This window comes from Elephantulus edwardii, unplaced genomic scaffold, assembly GCF_000299155.1.
Source record: "Elephantulus edwardii isolate Elephantulus edwardi_28Jun2011 unplaced genomic scaffold, EleEdw1.0 scaffold00053, whole genome shotgun sequence".
Lineage (NCBI taxonomy): Eukaryota > Metazoa > Chordata > Mammalia > Macroscelidea > Macroscelididae > Elephantulus > Elephantulus edwardii.
Window position 1 is genome coordinate 16,773,103 of NW_006399803.1, and position 7,829 is coordinate 16,780,931.

At 43.0% G+C, this 7,829-nt stretch overlaps 1 pseudogene; it reads left to right on the forward strand.

The window, feature by feature from the left end:
• The first annotated feature begins 3,306 nt into the window (after nucleotides 1-3,306).
• Nucleotides 3,307-7,829, forward strand: part of LOC102853860 — a 40,009-nt pseudogene continuing 35,486 nt past the window's right edge.

Genomic DNA, 7,829 nt, shown 5'->3' on the forward strand with positions numbered 1-7,829 from the left:
CTAGGAATAGATATGATATCAATTGAAATGTTTCTAATGACAGGCACAGTCCTGGACATGGTCACCAGTTTGGAAGTACAGTCAGCAGGAAATTACATTGCTAACTTAAATCTGTTGATTCAAATCTACAGTTGCTCCAATGGAGAAAGATAGACAATCTCTTCCCTTGTTATTTACAGCTTCTGAAAACCCAATGGAGAAACAGCAATTAGTCTGTTCCAAGTCATAGGTAATGAATTTTCAAGAGACAACAATTAGTATCAAAATTGATTTGTGTCTCCTCAAAATATGTGTCAGCCTGACTAGACCATGATTTTCAGTGGCTTGTGTAATGATGTAATCACCCCATGGTGTGAATGCACTTATCCAACATAAAGGAGAGGGTTGGTGTGAAATACCCATACTCCAAACATAGCCCTGATCCAATATAGAAAGATTCCCTGCACCACAAAGAAACAGGAGCTAGTTGAGAGTTAAGAGTGGAGCACATTCTTTGGTGGATGCAGAATCCCTGAATTAGGGACCTTCTAGAGCCAAGAGCACACAAAAACCACAAAGCCTCCTTCTGAAGCTCCCACTCTTAATTCAGATTTCCAGCCTCCTAAAAGTAGAAAGTAAATTTTTGCTCTGAAAGTCACTTTTTAATGGTATTTTTATTAAAGCAGTATTTTATAACCAATACAACTAGTGATGGCTGTTAAGTCCCCAGGTACACACTTGAAAGAACTGCATTGTATCTAAGTGCAGTATCTAGATGACTGCTTGTTGAAATGCATGGGATATAATTAAAGATTTTATTGAAAGTGTAGTAATTACTTAGCTATAGCCCTCTGTAAACAGTGTGGCTGGCATGAGGGCTGTTGTGTTTCACCTCTACTAACACCAAGTATGACGGGAAGGCGTCATCAACTAAAATATCATTAGCATAAAACTATAAGGTCAGATATGCTCCCAAAATTCCACACTTTCTCCCATCAATACAAACATCAAATATCACTTTCAGGGTAAGCAACTCTTACAAAAGTTGCTCTACTACAGTTGCAAAGGCCACACAGAACTCACAGATCATATGACTATGGAGCTTATTAGAACAGTTAACAAGTTACAATTCAAGTCTGAAATAATCACCATAGTGGGATTGTAAAATGGAACACCACTCCGGAAGGCAGCCTGGTGCTTCCTCAAAAAGCTGAACATAGAAATTCTATATGACTCAGCTATTCCACTATTTGGAAAATACCCAGAGAAAATGAGAACGGAGGCACAAACAGATTTGTACACCAATGTTCATAGCAGCATTATTCACCAGCAAAAAAATATTGAAACAGCTCAAATGTCCAAACACAAATGAATGGGTTGAGGAATTATGGTACATTCACACTATAGAATACTACACAGCACGCAGAAGCAATGGTTTTGTAAATCACTACCTAACTTGGAAGGGATTGGAGAGTATTATGCTGAGATAAATGTCTCATAAGAACAAACACTGTATAAAACCATTATTATAGAATGAGTATGAGGACTGGGGGAGAAGAGGGTGAAAGCAGAGAGGTGAAGATGGACGAGGTGGTGGGGTCAGTGGGTGAGTGGATGGGGTGAAGGAAATAGGAAGAACCTTTTGTGAAAACCAATATATTCAAACTTTGTAGATAAATCAGTATAAAATAAAAATTAAAATAAATGGGAAAAATCTTAATATAGAGTCACTATATAATTCTTTATGCATCGTCTATGACTTGATGGCACTTAACAACAATAACAACGACAACACAGAGAGAGCTATGTTGGTCTAGTGGACAGAAAGTTATGCTACCAAGCCCAAGGTGGGTGATTTTAATCTGCAGCCCTCAGGCCTGGTTTAAATTGCTTTTTGTCGAACATTCTTCTAAGTGGTATAGCATGGGTCTGTGCATTGCTGTATAGAGGTAACTCGTGGTTGTTGCAATGCTAAACACTGTGACACTGATATGCCAAATGCAATAATGGTTACCCATGGTGGACAGAGTTTGGTGAAGCTTCCTGATCAAAACAAGCTTGGAAGCAGGAGTGGCATCCACTTTCAAAATGGTTTACCTCCAGAAACTCTATCAACATGGAGAAACGACAAAAGTTATACAAGTGTTTAGGTCTTTCGTTCAAAGAGTCACTATGAGTCGTCTACAATTCAACGGCACTTAACAACAACAACATATAATTCTGTGTTCAGAACAGTTTCTCAGGCTTGCTTGCAGGCCCTTGGACCTTCAGCTGCACTTGGCCATGCCTCATGGCTCTGGGTTAGTGTTACAAAATTCTTTTACAACTGCTAATTAGGATGTCTATCTCTCTACCCCTCTGCCACTAGTAAGCCAAAGCAAAGGCCATTCATTGGCTCTGGTTCCATGGTGGTGAGTGGCAGTTCCAGCTCAGCTCTGTCTCACACCAGTCTTTGGGTCTTCGTTGCTTCTGCTGATTCTATAAACCTTAACCCACCTTGTGCAGGAACTTATGACACAAAGGATGCAATATACCCTCTGCTTCTTTCTTGATGGTAATGAGAATGACTACCTTTTCCTGCCTCCAATCCTGTTTAATTTAAACCTGATGGGAAGGGAAGGCAAAATAAACCAATCTACTGATTAGTAATCTAACATCCAGTTTGTATGGTTCCACTCAAAAGGTCTGTTTATTAGCCAGCTATCCAACGCCACTGGTGGAGCCACAAACACCACATACTCATGTAGTCCTCCTAAGCCATATGGTAAAAGTCAAAGCCGATGGCTAGAAAAGCCACACTGAATAATTACTAGAACACTCAATCTGTAATGCGATCCAGAGTCTACTCCGCAGCTAGTTATTTTACACTCATCCTATTTGCTAGACAGCACCCATGGTGGTGCAGTGTCTAAGCGTTTGTCTATTTATTTATTTATTTATTTATTTTTGGCGTTTGTCTATTAATGGAAAGGTTGGCAGTCTAACCAAACAGCTTCACCACAGGGAAAAGATGTACCAATCTGTTTCCATAAAGATCATTGCCTTAAAATCTTGATGGGGAAGTTCTACTCTCACCTACCAGCTGTGAATCAGACTTGCCTCCACAACAAGTTATCTTCTGAAGGAGCGCTTAGTGGATTAAAGGGTTAACTTGTTCAGGTTGGCAATGTGAGTCCACTCAGAAATGCCTGGGAAGAAAGGCCTGAAGATCTGCTTTTCAGAAACCAGCCACTGAAAACTGTATGGAGAACACCTCTACTCCAACACACATGAGGTCACCAAGTCAAGAGGCTACTGGAGCAAGTAATTAGTTATCTATTAGAGGACATGGAAAAACAGACCCTCGTGGGCAACCAGCTCTCCAACTCCCATGCATCTCAGGTTGTGCTACTAGGGTCCCTTCCCAAGGGAAGGTTGATGGACTTGCTGGAGAAAGAAGCAGAGGCCAGACCTGAAACACATGAAAAGAAGGAGATTTCAGTAAATTAATGAGTGGAGTCTAGGACGCTAAACCCTGGAGTATCTGGGTGATAAAAATAGTCAAGTGCCAAATTACTAGCATAGCGGCCTCTGGTGGCCTAGTCTGCGGGGAATCGCACTGCTCATCAACGGCCATTCCTCTGTGGCTGTTTCAATCCACCAGCTGCTCTCAGAAAGATGAGGGTCTCCTCCCAAGTGATTGACAGCCTCAGAGACCTGCGGATGGGTCAGTTACGTGTTGGGGCTGACTCCACCACCATGAGTTGAGTTGAAAGGCTGGAAGTTCAAATGCCCCCATAAATCCCTCAGAAGACGGGCCTGGCGTTCTGCTTCAGCAAGGTCAGAGTTACCAAAACCCCCTAGAATACATCTACATTGCACAAGGGCTTGCCATATGCCAGAGTCTACTCCACAGTGACTAACAACAACTTTCCTTTTTCCTTCTCTTACAGAGATCTGGCTTGAGTGGCATAACTGGAGAAAGAATGCAGGGGACATACGCTGCACGACAAGGCACTGGCAGCCACCGTGCCAAGCCTCACCCTCCCCTGCCCCATTTCGCAGACCTCGGGTACCCACACTTCTCAGCTGTTTGTCAGACTTGAGACTAATTTGAGACGAATACTCTGCCGCAAACAAAGGCATTTTTGGTTGAGTGGGGAACATGTTACCTTGTCCTTGGTTCATTTACAGTCTTTCTCGAAGGTTCGCGGAGTTTTAAAATATCCTAGCTTAGATAACTAAAGTTTTGTGGAGAGATTCGTGGGTTGGTATCCCCCCCCCCCCCATCTGATTTATGCAGGGATCAAAAGAAGCTTTAGTCTTTCCTGTTGTTATCGACCCAATGAGAGCAGCGCTGCAGCCCAAGGCCTCGCTGTGATCCCGCAGAACGCCGGGGATTAGGCGAGATTTCGCAGGAGGGTTGAAGAATTGTACAAGCAAGTATACCTGGCGTCTCTCGTTGCAAGCATATAATAGACCTAAAGTGGTGTATCGCGCACGAATTCTTCCTTCGCCTTTCATTTCTAACCTTAGAGAGAGAGCTGCATTAATTAGTTAAACAGTTCAGCTCAAAGGCTTCTTTTCAGCAGCAGTCGCTCACGTGGTCGCCTCTTTTATCTCGCACAGGTCGCTGCTGCCAAGGGTGGGCGACGGAGGGCGGCCTTTGCAGGGAGCACTTGTTTAAACAAGGCCAGTTTCCAGCCTACTTTGCAATGTAAATGATCGCAAGAGTATCTCGGATTGCTCTTTAGAATTGGGTGGAATAAAGAAATTTGGAGAGTGATATGGTTTGTTGTATTTCTCCAGCCTTTAACTCCCAGGGTTCAAATAACTTTCTTCTTACGTTTGGTTCTGTTCTGGACCCTTGGTGGTGTGGTTGACAGCCGAAAGGTCAATGGTTGGAACCCACCACCTACTCTGGGAAAAAGATAATGTCTGGCTGGCTGCTTCCATGAAGAGTGTTTTTTTTTTTCTTTCTCTCCTTCCCTATTATCCCCAGCAAGCACTTCTTTCTTTATGTTGGCCTTTCTTTAACATTTCATAGTTGTAGACTCTTAGGATGTTTGTTCTTCTGTGATTGTCTTATTTCAAGCACCATAATGCCATCCAGAATTGTCCATATTAGGAAGTGTTTCTTGGTTTCTTCATTGTTGCTTCCACAAGAATGTGCAGCCTTGTACCACCTAAGGAGACAGTGGCCTAGTGGGTAAGGAATTGCACTGTCAACTCAGAGGCAGGCAGTTCAAATCCGTCAGCTGCTCTGTGGGAGAAAGATGGGCATTCTCCTCCTGTGTAATTTATAATCTCAGAAAACCCACTGGAGGGTCCACTGAGTCGGTTCCAACTCAACTGGCACATAACAATGATGTTTTGTCTTCCAGGGTTCCTCTGAGTAGAAACTGGCTGTGTTCAGGGTTTATTTAATACTAAAAGGACTCTATTCTATAAAACAAACAATTTAGAATTCTAGAAACAAAAAAACCCTCATTGCAGTTGAGTGGAACCAACACATAGCTAATCGTACAACAGGTTTTCAGAGACTGTAAATTGCATGGGAGGAGATTGTCCATCATTCTCTCCTGCAAAGCAGCTACAGGATTCGAACAGCCAGAAAGCGACTCCCTCTGGGTTATCCAGGGCGGCTCCCTACAATTTAAAATAATATCCATTAACGGTTTTCCTCTCTCCCCTCACCCTTTCTTAAAATTTAAAATTACCTTTTAAATGAGTCTCTTAAAACCTGATGCACCACTGGCGATGCTATTTTTATGGTGCAATTCCCAGCTCCGCAGGCCTCCTTCAGCTCATCACTGAGCGTGCTAGCTTTCACGGAACTGCAGGAGGTAAACCTGGCCCGAGATTTCTGTCCTGGGTCAGGTATTTGTGAAATACACGGTTGCTGTTGTTGTAAATATTCCCTTGATAAATTATTTAGGTGTGTCTGCATTATTCACAAATTCTAATTTACTCTCTGAAATGTAGATTTGGCCACTTTGCAAATTCTTTTTAACAAATAGGTTATTGTCCCCACGTTTATTACATGATTATCAGTTCAACCAAGGAGTGCGACCATGTTCTAGATGATAAACACTCTACTTAAGTTTGTTTTTCATTGAATTAGTACTCATAAATATTACCCAGCTTGCTAATAATGCCATAGCTCTGATAGCAATTTTCAAAACTTAAGTGTAGTAAAGGAAGCATTGCTTTTGGTTCTGGACCTCAGAACCATTTGTATGACTGGAAACAAAAGTTTGCAAGAGGACAAACTAAAATGGGGAGGAGGGGCTCTAAGGCATTTCATTCATTCCTTTACTCCTTGCATTGTCAAGTGCATCTATGGGGCAGACTCCGCCCACAAGCTAGGGAAACACATATGGAAATAGTTGAGCAAGGCCTGACAATAATGGGCATATTAGTTCTTTTTTCCTTATTAAAGGTCATCATTTTGGGGGAGTCAGGAGCTTACCTGACAGGCAGTAGCAGATACTGGTTGAAAGGTTTTGGATCGAAGCCAAGAACCACACCAAGGTAGAATTCTTCTCAAAGTTTATTACACGCAGGGCTACTCAGCAAGGGAGTAGCACTGGGGGTTGGGCTTAGGGAGGCTTATCTGGGGTTTTAGCAAGTGTGTCTTAGCAGGTTGTGAGATGAGCTGATGTTGCAGTAGTTCATTGGTACATAAAGTTTCTGGTTTGGGAAAAGGTTCTAATATGGGAATTTCTGAGTTCTGGTTTCAAAAAATGTCCTGACATAGGATTTTCTGAATTTTTGTTTTGGAAAATGTCCTGACATAGGGATTTCTGATTTGAGCTTCATTTTGATTTTTAACCTAATACTGGTCCTCAGACAAAATCATCTTATGCATCAGATGTGAAGCCCATGCGGCCCCACCCCCTTGTTCTGGACAAAGGTGGGTTCAGGTGAGCAGAAGTGCTGGGCAGTGTGTGATGACCAGGAATACAAACATAGGTACTGAACACCTTTCCAAAGCACATTACCCAAGGCCTCACCTCATGCCTCTTGGCTGAGTTTCCAGAAACAGCAACCTCTTAAAAATACTAGAGTCAGGGAGATGGGATGGGGATAGGAGGGCGGGGGGGGGGGGATGTTCTAAAAGGTCACTAGGCAAATTCCATTTGTGCTGAGAATAATCCAACTCTAATCAGTTTTGTGTATTCTGTCACCAGCTCAGTGGAAGAAAAACAACCACAACAGACACAGTAGAGGGGAAAACCAGCTCCTGTAATAAGACTTCTCACTGTGCAAACATGAGGTGGGGCTGTGCCCTCAGGAACCCCATAGTTAGAGGGACTTAGTGTTTAAGTGCATTCCCATGTCCTGCCTTTTGAGAACAATTCCTCTTGCGTGAGTATCTTAGGAGAAGCCCTGTGGTGGCCTGCAGTCAGAAAAAGTATTAACAATGCTGGCCTGAGGACAGTTACGAGTTTCTCTGAATCAAAGTTACTTCTGTTCCAAGTAGGATGGTACTAGTTTTTTAGAAAACCTTTCCAGAACAATCAAGGGAATCAAGTCCAAACTGTCCACCTTTGCGTGTGCCTCAGTCTATTTTCCCAGGAAGTAGATGCCACAAAGCCTCCAGAGCTGAGAGGAAGGGGATTCTGAACAAGCTGTATTATCCACCCCACTGTCCTATGTCCTCTTCCTACCACCCTGAAGGAGTCATCTTCTGGAATGAGCTATCTCTGCTACGGTTCTAGGAGCATTTGGTGAGGTGCTGGGTTATAGTTATAAAGAGAAGAAGAGGGGACCTTGCAAAATGATGGGCTGTGTGAGGAGGCCCTCCCTCTCCCACAGCACCATCCCACTCTCCCTCTCCCTAAAAACTGTCTCCTTCCTGGTCACAG